The following is a 14,403-nucleotide window of genomic DNA, read 5'->3' as shown; positions in this document are numbered from 1 at the left end:
ATGTGAAGAATGGTTTGCCTGGCACAGGAGCAGCTGTGTTAGGGGCTATAACGATAATCCAAGGAGTAGTGAGAGGAGGCTTGAATCCTGCAGTAGACGTTGAGAGAAGTAGGCAGGGCTGTATTGTTTCCTCGGATTGTTTTTGCTTCCACAGAAACTCCATCATGATTCTCTTAAGAAACTAGGGATTTATTCTTGCAATGATGTGATTTCAGAAGGCAAGCATTCTAAAACCCATTTGTGACCATTAAATGTAAAATGTATTTATTTTTGTCATCCAGGCTACAGTGCAGTGGCTGATCACAGCTCACTGTAGCTTCAACTGCCAAGGCTCATGTGATTCTCCTGCCTCAGCCTCCCAAGAAGCTGGGACTACAGGTGTGTACCACCTTGCCCAGCTAATCTTTTCTTTTCTTTTTTCTTTTCTTTTCTTTTCTTTTCTTTCTTCCCCTCTCCCTCCCTCCCTCCTTCCTTCTTTTCTTTTTCTTTCTTTCTTTTCTTTTCTTTCTTTCTTTTTTTTTTTTTTTTTGTAGAGATGGGGGTCTCACTATGTTGCTTAGGCTGGTCTCAAACTCCTGGGCTCAAGGGATTCTCCTGCCTCGACCTCCCAGAGTGCTGGTATTACAGGCATGTGTCTAGCTGCAAATTTAAAATTTTATTAACAAACTAGTATGGCACTTGACTGATGGTTGTGGTTTTGTTTGTTTGTTTGTTTGTTTGGGATTTTTATTTTATTTTATTTTGAGACAAGGTCTTGCTCTGTTTTCCAGACTGGAGTGCCGTAGCACGATCTTGGCTCACTTCAACCTCTACCTCCTGGGTTCAATTGATTCTCCTGCCTCAGCTTCCCAAGTAGCTAGGATTACAGGAATGCACCACCACACCCAGCTAATTTTCGTATTTTTAGTAGAGATGGGGTTTTGCCATATTGGCCAGGCTTGTTTTGAACTCCTGGCCTCAAGTGATCTTCCCGCCTTGGCCTCCCAAAGTGCTGGGATTACAGGAGTGAGCCACCATGCCTCCCTTGTATTTTTAAAATATGTAAAGTTTTTACGCATTTGAGAAATAAGGGTTCTGTGTCTCAGTGAGAGAACCACCAACGGCGGTGGACACTGAGATGTGCTGCCCGGTCCCTCTTGGGGAAGGAATGACTTATTTTAGAGTTCTTGGGAGTGCTGGGTGAGAATGGCCCTCTTTGAGACTGAGCCTTCTTTTGAGATTGCCTCAGCTAATGAGAACTGCCTTGCCCAAGGTCGCAACTCTTTTCAGAGGTGTCCACCATCTAAATGACTGATTGGTGTGAGGGTACAAAGATCTGGGCCTTTTATCTCATCTGAGGACCATTGTGAAGGGACATTTCAGTTTCAGAACTCCATGTACTGTTGGCAAAGGCCTTTATTGGGACTTATCATAGATCAACTGCTCAGTCTGTCTGATTCTGCTTCTCTCTCCTCTTTTCCCCTGGTGGTCCCTAAAACATGCTAGTTAGTGTTCTGCATGCTAATTTGACTGTTACCCCAAGGAAGCCAGCCTGCAATACCATCATCTATCCAGTTTGCTCAAGCCAGAAATCAGGGAAATCCACCAGATGTCATTCTCTCCTTTATTCTGAAAATCCACTATATCTAATCAATTGCCAAGCCCTTATTTTTTTTCCCCATTCCAGTTGCCACCATTGTAATCCAAGTCACCACCATATGTCATTTAAGTAAACTATTTTTTTTTTTTTTTTTTTTTTTTTGAGACGGAGTCTCGCTCTGTCGCCCAGGCTGGAGTGCAGTGGCCGGATCTCAGCTCACTGCAAGCTCCGCCTCCCGGGTTCACGCCATTCTCCTGCCTCAGCCTCCCGAGTAGCTGGGACTACTGGCGCCCGCCACCTCTCCTGGCTAGTTTTTTTGTATTTTTTTAGTAGAGACAGGGTTTCACCGTTTTAGCCAGGATGGTCTCGATCTCCTGACCTCGTGATCCGCCCGTCTCGGCCTTCCAAAGTGCTGGGATTACAGGCTTGAGCCACGGCGCCCGGCCCACTTAAGTAAACTATTAAGGTCACTGCTATTTTGTTTTGCTGTCTTTACCTTTGTCTTTATCAAAGTCACTTATTTTTTCTTACAATTTTATTACGCTGAATAGATTTGTTGAGGTATATATGACATCCAGTATGCTGTGTATATTTAAAGAATACAGGTCAGCTTGGTGTGGCAGTGCATGCCTGTAGTTCCAGCTACTCAGGAGACCAAGGTGGGAGGATCATTTGAGCCCAGATGTTTCAGACCAGCCTTGGCAACATAGCAAAAACCTCATCTCAATTTAAAAAAATAATAATAAATTAAAAATTAAAGTATATATGTTGATACATGTTGACATTTTGGTGTGTCCCTTACCCATCTTTCCAGCTCCCCCTGGCAGGGTTCTCTTTTTTTCAGCCAGGCAGGACTGGACCTTAAAACCGAGTTCTGTGATGCCTTGCTTCTCATGCCTCAGGGCCTTTGCCTGTGCTCCTTCCTCTGTTTCTACTCCTCATTTTCATCTGCTTTTATCCCTGCGTTTGCATCATCTTAAATTTTCTCCAGACCTGATCATAATGAATATTTAAATGTAATATGTATTTAATATATATGTTTAAAGTAATTGCTAAGTAATGTTTATTAAGCGCTTACTTTTTGTTAGGTTTTTGTGCTTTTGACATTTTATCTGGTAAGCCTCACAAAACTTAGAATTTGCATTATTTCCCTTATGTTGCAGATAATAAACTGTTCCTTCCCCTAGATCATGAAACTAGAAAGTAGAGTTGTGGCTCGGCACGGTGGCTCATGCCTGTAATCCCAGCACTTTGGGAGGCTGAGGCGGGCAGATCACGAGGTCAGGAGATCAAGACCATCCTGGCTAACACAGTGAAACCCAGTCTCTACTAAAAAAGAGAAAAAAATTAGCCGGGCGTGGTGGTAGGCACCTGTAGTCCCAGCTACTCTTGGGAGGCTGAGGCAGGAGAATGGTGTGAACCCAGGAGGTGGAGCTTGCAGTGAGCCAAGATCGCGCCACTGCACTCCTGCCTGGGCAACAGAGCAAGACTCCATCTCAAAAAAAAAAAAAAAAGTAGAGTTGCTGGATTTAGGATTCAGCTACTTGCTGAATCCTTAGACCTGCCAAAGACACTCTCTTTTTGCCAAAACTCTAATCAGCCTCCTCTGAGTCCTCTGCTTGAATAAACCTCTCTGGGTTTCCCTCTCTGTCCTCATAGAATCCAGTTTGAACAAAAATCCCACTAAATCAATTTAGTGAAAAATTCCCCACCATTGGTATCTCATTACCCCCATATCTTACCACTCTAGGCTAACCTCAACAATAATCCTATGAAGTTGATTTAGCTAGAAATCCCCTTATCCTTGATGTTCCCTCTAAGTAATTTTCCAACCACTGACTCCCATCTCGCTACTTGTTACAAATTTCCCTTGTTTTTGTTGGAGTCAGAGTTGAGTCTAGTCTCCTTCCCCCACTGCAAGACCTCATTACAGTCGTTTCTATACCCATTGCCATGGCCCTCCTCCAATAAAGTCAGCTTTACTGTCTTTAACAAGTGTCAGAGTAATTTTTCCTTTAACAGACCAAGATAAGTTACTGGTTACAGGCTACTGTGTAACATCCTGCAGTTTTCCTTCATAACACTCATTGCTGTGACTATTAAATGTCTGCCATGTGTGATCTATATCTACATCAGGGCCTAGTGCACAGTAAAGGCATACTTTATATTTCTTGGGTAGATATTGAATGGGTAGTAACTTCCATTGCACTTGCAGGTATAATTGGTTAGTAACAATAGCTTGGGTTCTGAGCCAGGGAAGTTCAAATTCAAATTGTGCCAATATATAACCTTTAGCTGGTATTTTACCTCTTGAGGCTTTGTGGGATTTTTTTTTCTTTTTTTTTAACCTGTGAGATAGAGATAATAATACACCCCCCACCACACCTCTTATAGAATTGCTCCAAGGAATGAATTAAATGATGTCAACAAAAGTTCTTAGATAGGATATGACACATTTTTTCCTCTTTCCAACATTACATGTAAAAAGTATCCAAGGGCAGTGATATAGTTTGGCTATGTCCCCTCCCAAATCTCATCTTGAATTGTAACTCCCATAATCCCCATGTGTTGTGGGAGAGATCTGGTGGGAGGTAGTTGACTCATGGGGGTGGGTTTTTCCTGTGCTGTTCTCGTGAGTGCATAAGTTTTGGAAATCTGATGGTTTTATAAAGGGCAGTTCCCCTGCACACTCTCTCTCGCCTGCTGCCACATAAGACATGGCATTGCTCCTCCTTGCCTTCTGCCATGATTGTGAGGCCTCCCCAGCCATGTGGAACTGTGAGTCCATTAAACCTCTTTTTCTTTATAAATTACCCAGTCTTGGGTATGTCTTTATTAATAGTGTGAAAACGGACTAATACATGCAGGTATCAAAGTTTATAATTATTTTGTATCCTCTGCTATGCCTAGCATATACAAAGTAAACAGGACATAGCAAGATAAAATTTTTATTTATTTTTTTCTTCAGACACAGGATCTTGCTCTGTCACCCAGGCTGGAGTGTAGTGGTATAATCATAGCTCACTGCAGCCCCAACGCCTGGGGTCAAATGATCCTCCTGCCTCAGCCTCTCAAGTAAATGGGATTACAGGCACAAACTAGGGCACCTGGCCCTCAGCACCTTAACATTTTAATGAGTTTATTTAAACATTCAGTGATTCACAAATTAAGCGGCACTAGATCACAAGTGATTCAGGGCTCCACTGAGGGAACATGAGGAAATTTTTATAAGGTGCTCACACAAGCAAGACAAATAAAATATTTGGTTAAAGAGAAAAGTCCCGAATTAGAGGTTAGAGTTGGTAGTTTATGATTGTTAATGTCTCTAACGGTTAGCTTGTGGTTTCTTTTCTTTTTGAAACAGGGTCTCACTCTGTTGCTGAGGCTGGAGGGCAGTGGCACAATCACAGCTCACTCTCTGCCCAGCCTCCCAAGCTCAACAGATTCTCCCACCGTAGCCTCCTGAATAGATGGGACTATAGTTGCATGCTCACGATGCCCAGTGAGACGGGGTTTCACCATGTTGCCCAGGCTGGTCTCAAACTCCTGACCTCAAGCAAATGCGCTCACCTTGGCCTCCCAAAGTGCTGAGATTATAGGCATGAGCCACCACACCCAGCCAGTTTGTGGTTTCTGATTGGTTAAGCTTATACTTTGTTTTACTGTGTACACTGAGTGGGCTTTTGGTTTGCTTATGTAGGAACCCAAGGCACTGCAGCCTTCTCAGCCTAATGGCTTTCCAATTAATTATTTTAGCAATATATTGAATGCCAGTAGGCATTTCTGCGGACTGGGATTTAGGATTCAATCTCCTTACTTTACAAGTCCGGAGATAAATAAGGCAAAGCTTTCTTTCTTTTTTTTTGTTGTTGTTTTTTAGTTAGTTTGTTTTTGAGACAGTTTCGCTCTTGCTGCTCAGGTTGGAGTGCAATGGCACAATCTCAGTTCACAGCAACTTCAGCCTCCCTGGTTCAAGTGATTTTCCTGCCTCAACCTCCTGAGTAGCTGGGATTACAGGAATGCAACCACCATGCCCGGCTAATTTTGTATTTTTAGTAGAAATGGGGTTTCTCTGTGTTGGTCAGGCTGGTCTTGAACTCCCAACCTCAGGTGATCTGCCCACCTCGGCCTCCCAAAGTGCTGGGATTAGCCTTCCAAAGTGTTGGGATTACAGGCGTTAGCCACACGCTCAGCAGCTTGTTTTTTGAGGTAGGGTCCTGCTGACTGCTCAGGAGTGAAATGGAATAAGGCAACACAGATCAGAGTTGAGCCAGCATCTATCTGGCCAAATGATGTAAGAAGCAAGATACTTAGAAGACTCATAGACCAATAGGCCTCGGGTGTGGTCAGAGCTCACAGAGTTGCTCATTTCCACAGTGTTTCAAATACATTTTTATTTATTTATTTTTGTTTTTGAGACAGAGTCTCGCTCTGTCCCCCAGGCTGGAGTGCAATGGCACGATCTCATCTCACTGCAACCTCCACCTCAAGGGTTCACGTGATTCTCATGCCTCTGCCTCCCTAGTAACTGAGACTGCAGGTGCCCACCACCATGCCCAGCTAATTCTTGTATTTTTAGTAGGGACAGGGTTTCACCATGTTGGCCAGGCTGGTCTCAAACTCCTGACCTAAGTGATCCGCCCGTCTCAGCCTCCAAAGTGCTGGGATTACAGGTGTAAACCACCGAGCCCGGTGCATTTCCAGTTTTGATTCATTTGTTTATTTACTCATTCATTGAACATTTACATACAACTACTATATGTGTAAGCTGCTCTAGGTACCCTGGGCAGTAATTCTCACATGCTGTTGGTATTGGTCAACAGAAAAAGCATCTGAGGAACTGTTAAGATAACAGATTCTTGAGTCCTACTCTCTGAAGTTCCTGATAAAGGGTAATCCTGGGGACTGGTGTTTTTTTTAAAAAAAACTCTTCGTGTGATTCCGATACACTCTTCTGAGGGAGCAAACTAATGAAGGCATTGTTTCTATTCACAAAGATGAATGGGAGAAGAATAAACATAACTTATAAGGAAAACTGCATCAAGGTACATTAGTTTTTTTGTTTTTTGGTTTGTTTTTTGTTCTGGTTAACATGAATTTATTTGCCCATATTATCCTTCCTGCAAAACATAGCCTAAAACTTCGGGGGAGGGTCATGTGTTGTTACTTTATCATGCGACTGTTGTTGGGAGTGAAAGTGTGCTGGTAGAAAACGATGTGGGCTGATATTTTGTGTTTTTATATATGCTGGTATGTAATTAGAACACATGTGATAAGTAAACTCTATGTAGCTCTGGTAAATTTCAGGCTAGAAAAGGGTGCAAATAGAATTTTCTTTTCTTTTTTTTCTATGTATTTAGGTCTAGGGCAACAGTAGAATTTTCTGGAGAGGTATGACATCCTTACCAAGTAGGGTGTTCTTCCAAAAAAAAAAAAAACCCAACACTTCACTGATATATAAACAGGAAGTATTGATAAGTGCCTTTCTATCAATTTCCAGAAAATGTCCCCATCATCGCTCATCCTGTGGACAGTCCTGGAAGTTATGAATGGGGGTAATGTAGGGATGCTGTATGTCTCCACCCTACAAGCACAAATTCAGCGTGAACACTGAATATGAATATATAAATGTACATATTTGGGACAGCAGGTAATGTCCTGAATGCAGATTTTAAAATGTATAAGAAAAAGCTTCTCAGTCTGGGCAACATAAGGAGACTTTGTACAAAAAAATTAAAAATTAGCCAGATGTGGTGGTGTGTGCCTGTGGTCCTGGCTGCGCAGGAGGCTGAGGTGGGAGGATAGCTTGAGCATGGGAGGTCAAGGCTGCAGTGAGCTATGACCACACCACTGCATTCCAGCCTGGGCAACAGAGCAAGACACTGTCTCAAATGAATGAATGAATGAATGAATGAATGAATGAATAAAAAGAAAGAAAAGAAAAGTGAAAGCTTTTTTCCCTACTCAGTTCCAGGATGCAGGATAATGCATATCCATTACATTTTACATAATGTGAAATTCAATACTTGCTATGTTGGAAAATTTTAGTTTCAATATTAATTCGAATCAACAAATACTGTTGAGCATCTTTTATGTGTGAAAGAATCTTTCTAAACATTTTAGTGAAAATAAAATACTGGTACTTAGAGTTTACTCAGAGCCACATTTTTTTTTTGGTTTTTTTTTTTTGAGACGGAGTCTAGCTTTGTCACCCAGGCTGGAGTGCAGTGTCGCTATCTCGGCTCACTGCAACATCCACCTCCTGGGTTCAAGTGATTCTTCTGCCTCAGCCTCCCGAATAGCTGGGATTACAGGCATACGCCACCACGCCTGGCTAATTTTGTATTTTTAGTAGAAACGGGGTTTCACCATGTTGGTCAGGCTGGTCTCAAATTCCCAACCTCAGGTGATCTGCCCGCCTCGGCCTCCCAAAGTACTGGGATTACAGGCGTGAGCCACCGTGCCCTGGCCCTGGGCCATGTGTTTTATAGGCTATCTCAAAATTGCCATTATTAGTGTCTGCTTTTAGTATGGAGGGTAACGTCGTCTGTGACCCAATGGTCATTTATGTTTTGTGATTTTTACATTTTTTTTTAGGTGTGAGGTTTTTTTGCTTTTTTTTTTTTTTTGAGACAGGGTTTTGCTGTTGCTGCCCAGGCTGGAGTGCAATGGAGCGATCTCGGCTCACTGAAGCCTCTGCTCCACCAGCTTCAAGAGATTTTTCTCCCTCAGGCTGCCGAGTGGCTGGGATTATAGGTGCCCACCACCATGGCCTGGCTAATTTTTTGTATTTTAAGTAGAGACAGTGTTTCACCATGTTGCCCAGACTGGTCTCGACCTCCTGGTCTCAGGTGATCCACCCACCTTGGTCTCCCAAAGTGCTGAGATTACAGGCGTGAGCCACTGTGCCCGGCCTAGGTGTGAGTTATCTTAAGGGTGTTTTGTATTATCTCTATGTGGGAGATAATTGAGTCATAGGACAGACTATTAACACAGGCCTTTCCAAATGACTAAGTGTCTCATGCAAAGTTATGGACACAGGCTTTGACAACCATCCTGCTTTAGCTTTAAATTTATCGTTTGATCAAAATTTTTCATGATGGATCTAAAATATTTTTCTTTTTTAAAAAGTATGATTAAATATATTAAACTGATGTTGGGTTAAAACGTCAGGAAGAAACAGATAACTAAAAATAACAGGATATGATTAATGGTTTTGATTCATAGGGCTATTTTTAACCTCTTCTGTAGTCTGAGTGCCCGGATTTATATTTGCAGAGCAATATGAGAAAGAATAAGATTGCAATTTTAATTTTGAAAGTTTTCCCCCTTTTAAAATTCTTAGTCTCATTGAAAATCTATCACTTGAAAACTCGATCCATTTATGAATGCTCTGATAAAATTAAGTTTCTCCTGGACTAGATCTTAGCCTAGCTAAGGATTTCTTGTTAATGTTATGGGATATGACAAAGTTATTGTGATTACGTTGTTTAAAAAATTCTCATCTCTTAGAGATACTTGTAGAAATATTTATAAGTAAAAATGATGCAAAAGGCCAGGCGTGGTGGCTCATACCTGTAATTCTAGCACTTTGGAAGGCCAAGGCAGGCGGATATTGCCTGATCCCAGGAGTTCAAGACCAGCCCAGGCAACATGACAAAACCTTGTCTCTACAAAAAATACAAAAAGTTATCCAGGTGTGGTGGTGTGTGCCTGTAGCCACAGCTACCTGTGGCTGAGATGGGAGGATCACCTGAGCCTAGGAGTTTGAGGCTGTGGTGAGCCATGATCACACCACTGCTCTCCAGACTGGGCAGCACAGTGAGATCCTGTCTCAAAAAAAAAAAAAAAAAAAAAAGGATTGGGCATGGTGGCTCACACCTTATCCCAGAACTTTGGGAGGCTGAGGCAGGCAGATCACTTGAGGCCAGGAGTTCAAGACCAGCCTGGCCAACATGGTGAAACACCATCCCTACAAAAAAATTATAAAAATCAGCTGCATGTGGTGGTGCACGCCTGTAATCCCAGCTACTCGGGAGGCTGAGGCATGAGAGTCACTAGAACCTGGGAGATGGAGGTTACAGTGAGCCAAGATCGCATACCTGCACTCCAACCTGGGTGACAGAGTGAGACTGTGTCTTGAAAACAAAAAGAATCATGCAAAATCTTGGTTTTGCTTTAAAAATATTCCACCACTAGCTAGGGGTGGTGGTACACGCCTGTAATTCCAGTTACTCGGGAGGCTGAGGCATGAGAATCGTTTGAACCTGGGAGGCGGAGGCTGCAGTGAGCCAAGATCACATAACTGCACTCCAGCCTGGGTGACAGAGTGAGACTGTCTCAAACAAACAAATAAACAGTATATGTATTCCACCATCTTCTCTGTAGGCCTAAATCTGAATTTACAAAAAAACAAAAAATTAACAATTAAAAAAAAAATACCATCTTGATTAGTATGGTGGTGAGTTAATAAAAATAAAAAAACTAATATAAAAAAATGAAAGAAAAATATTCCACTAAACAAAACAAAGCAAAATGAAAAAGAATGTAGGGGAATGCATTTGTAATAAGAATGGCAGAATATTGATAACTGTTTAAAGTGGTGATAGAGATTCATTATATTCTCTCATTTTACAAATTAAAAAGATTTCCAAAATAAAATATTCTTTAAAAGGGTTTTCTCCAGGATATATTCTACATTATATTTTTACTTCACCCTCTTTTAGAAATCTTTCTTTTGGCAAACCTTCTGTCTTAGTCAGCTTGGGTTCACCCTCTTTTAGAAATCTTTCTTTTGGCAAACCTTCTGTCTTAGTCAGCTTGGGTTGCTATAACAAAATACCATAGACTGTGTGGTTAAACAACAGACATTTATTTCTCACAGTTCTGGAGGCTGGGAAGTCCATGATCAAGGTGCTGGCCAGTTTGGTTTCTGGTGAGGGCTCTCTTTCTGGCTTGCAATGGCCATCTTCTTGCTGTATCCTCACATGCCGGACAGAAAAAGAGAGAGAGAGAGCGTGCTTGATTTGGTATCTCTTCTTATAAGAGCACTAATTGCACCATGGGGACTCCACTCTCATGACATCATCTAAACCTAATTACTTCCCAAAGGCCTCACCTCCTAATACCATCACATCATGGGTTAACTCTTCAACATATGAATTTTGGGTAGACATAAACATTCAGTGCATAACACCTTTTCCCTGAAGCACATCTAGAATGTAAATGATGATAATGACACTATTCATTCTTTGTTCATGAACATAAATTCATCACCTTTTTATCAAATAATGTGTGCTTGGTGCAATTGCTGCTGAGGTAAGGGGATTCAAAAGGACCCTGTGATCTGGTCACTAGGAGCAGACCACATTTCTGATCTTCAGTTTCCTATGGTAAAATGAGCAAACTGGACGGGATGAGCTCAACAATCTTCCAGTTCTATGTGTCCTTGAGCATAGCTTCATGGAAATAAGGACCACAATTATCCCTTGGTTAGAACAATTAGATGTTAAAAACATATGCACTTAATGGCAAGTGACTTTGAACCCCATACCCATTCCTTCATATGATAATAGAATACTCTTCATAGCACTCCTTCTCCTGCCAAGCGTCTGCTACTTTTGTTACAGTAGGTAGTCAGACATGACTAGGACAGGAGAGGGTAATGCCCCTACCAGTAATGTCAAGTGACCATTAGGTGATGGTCAGGTAATTGTTAAACTGTCTCTATAAAATAATAATTGGTCTCAGCTGGTGCCAGGGAAAGGCAGTCTCCCAATAAATAACACCTGAAGCTGGTGATCAGCAACTTCCCTGTAAGATTTCAGGAGTGTGGCAAGTGGGCTCAAGCATGTGCACTAAGAGGCAAAATGGCAGAGTTTAACTGGCACATGACCTCCTTCTAGGAACACTTAGCTGGTAAGGGAAGAATGCCTCAGGTCAACATGTGTACAATTTCAGTAAACATACTGTGCATGTGGCCCCTCCAAAGGGCTGGCAGGCCACTGTGCATGCGGACAGCTCACCTCAAGGGAAGGATCAGGGGAGAAGTAACAGAAGACCCCAAGTCAAAAGTCACACCATGCACTTGAATCTCACAAGTTGTCTGCTTGGCCCTCTTCCAAGGGTACTTTACTTCCTTTGGTTCCTGCTTTAAAGCTTTTTAATTAACTTTCACTCCTGCTCTAAAACTTGCCTTGGTCCCTCCCTCTACCTTATGTCACTTGGATATATTCTTTCCTCCGTCGAGGCAAGAATTGAGGTTGCTTCAGACTCATATGGATTTGCCACTGCTCACATACTTTGGTGCTTCATGAATATGTTCCTTGGTGCTAACATTGTCTCTCCTGGTGCTAGTTTATTTCCAAGAATAATCTAGAGTTTTCAGCCAAATAGTCACATTCAAGAACCTACCTTACAGACTTAAGTGAATCTTTGAAATCTGCTGGCAATAATATTTATTTGTAGTAAAAGATGACCTAGTTGTTGCCAGACAATTTATGCTCTTGCTTCCAGTATTTATGACATTATAAAATATCTTATTAATCAAAACTGTTGGGAATTTAACTCACCCAGCTTTTTTAAAAAATGAGAGTTAATTCAGTTTCAGACTTAATATGACTATTTTCCTCAGCTACAAAGAAGTGAAATCAGGAACATGCTAACAGAATAAGCCAAACATAGTTTGGTATTCAGGTATTAGAACATTGGGAAGACTTAAAACTTCTATTTTGACATCCTATTTTAAAAAAGGAAAATATGGCTGGGCATAGTGGCTCATGCCTGTAATCTCAGCACTTTGAGAGGAAGAGGCAGGAGGATTAAATGAGGCCAGAAGTTCAAGACCAGCCTGGGTAACATAGTGAGACCCTGTTTCTACAAAAAAAATAGAAAAATTATCTGGGCATGGTGATGTGCAACTGTAGTACCAGCTACTCAGGAGGCTGAGGAGGGAGGATTGCTCGAGCTCAGGAGGTGAAGGCCGCAGTGAGCCGAGATCTTACCACTGCACTCCAGCCTAGTTGATAGAATAAGACCTCATCACAAAAAACAAACAAACAAAAACACAAAACAGGATGTTCTGAAGAAATTAAATTAAAATAAATGTGGCTACTAGAGCATGTATTTAGCAGAAGCATGAACCAAAGGTGTTTACAGGGTTGAATACTGCTTGTGTGGAGAATTCAAAAGTTAATTATATATGTTTTTTACAACAGAAAAGGGTAAATTGGCCCCCCCTTACACAAAATCATCTTTTATTTGAAGCTTTTTACACTAAATCATAGTTGTAATCACTTTTTTGTTGTTGTTGGTTGTTGTTAGTATTATGATTTAGGTATAACAAATATCTCTATTAAATATTATCCAAATAGTATCTTACTCAGGGAGACGTAGAGATTTATTTTGCAGTCAACCTGACTAAGTGTGTCTTTTTAAAATCTTTTCTTTGGAACTGGGAGTATAGAATGTAACTGTATGCCTTAGTTAACATTTTTTATTGGCAGAGGGATGGGGATGGGTGGGCTGAAACAAACTGAGATAAATTGGAAACTTACTTTTTCTTCTACTTTACAAGTAAAAGAAACCATCTTGGGTTTGTTCTTTTTTTCAGCTCCTTCACTCATTCTTCCCTTCTCCTTTTCTTCCTTCCTTACACATTTATTGGGCTCTTTCTCTCTGTTAACTCTTAGGGATTTAGAGACATGGAGATGGGGAGCTAGAGGAGAAGTTCTGACATGTCAGTCATAAAGTCCTAAATCTAGGACAGACCTGTACAACACTATCTTTCCAATCCATGGACCACAGCTCTGATTCCACCTGCAGTTCTAGAATTGTGTTTTCAATTTTTTGTTTGTTTGTTTGAGATGGAGTCTCACTGTGTCACCCAGGCTGGAGTGCAGTGGCACGATCTTGGCTCACTACAACCACTGCCTCCCGGGTTCAAGCGATTCTTCTGCCTCAGCCTTCTGGGTAGCTGGGATTACAGATGTATGCTACCATGCCCTGCTAATTTTTGTATTTTTAGTAGAGACAGGATTTCACCATGTTGATCAGGCTGGTTTTGAACTCGTGAACTCAGGTGATCTACCTACCTCGGCCTCCCAAAGTGCTGGGATTACAGGCGTGTGCCACCATGCCTGGCCTCTAATGATTAATTGGTCTTTTTTTTCTATCATTTGTTAACAATTGCTCTTGAGCTTTATGTGCATTTCTCATTAAACTCTCCTACGAAACCCTTATAAGACAGGTAGTCTGGCCATTTTGCAGGTGAGGAGATGGAGGTTTATTATTTTTCTTTTATTACTTTTATTTATTTAATTTTTAAGACAGGTCTTGCTCTGTTGCCCAGGCTAGAGTTCAGTGGCATGATCACAGCTCACTGCAGCCTTAACCTCCAGGGCTCAAGTGATTCTCCCACCTCAGCCTCCCAAGTAGCTGGAACTACAGGCGTGTGCCATCACCCCTGGCTAATTTTTGTATTTTTTGTAGAGATGGGGTTTCAACATGTTGCCCAGTCTCGTCTCAAATTCTTGAGCTCATGTGATTTGCCCAACTAGGCTTCCCAAAACACTGGGATTAGAGGTGTGTGCCACCGTGGCTGGCCCATTCATGCTTTTTTTTGGTGTGTTTTTTTTTTAAATGACCAGCTCTCATGAGAGGTGCTTTTTAAAAACTACCTTATCACACTGTGTATACCAGGATCCCCAAATGTCTGCAGGAGGTGAGAGTCCAGTGCAGACTGTGGATGTCTGGGTGAATTTGTGCTACATTAAAGTGGCAGAAGCTATTGATTGGCTCTATGCAACTGAGGCTAGGCAGAAATG

This window comes from Macaca nemestrina, chromosome 1, assembly GCF_043159975.1.
Source record: "Macaca nemestrina isolate mMacNem1 chromosome 1, mMacNem.hap1, whole genome shotgun sequence".
NCBI classification, from domain to species: domain Eukaryota; kingdom Metazoa; phylum Chordata; class Mammalia; order Primates; family Cercopithecidae; genus Macaca; species Macaca nemestrina.
The sequence above is the reverse complement of the archived record's forward strand: the minus strand, read 5'-3'. Positions refer to the sequence as shown.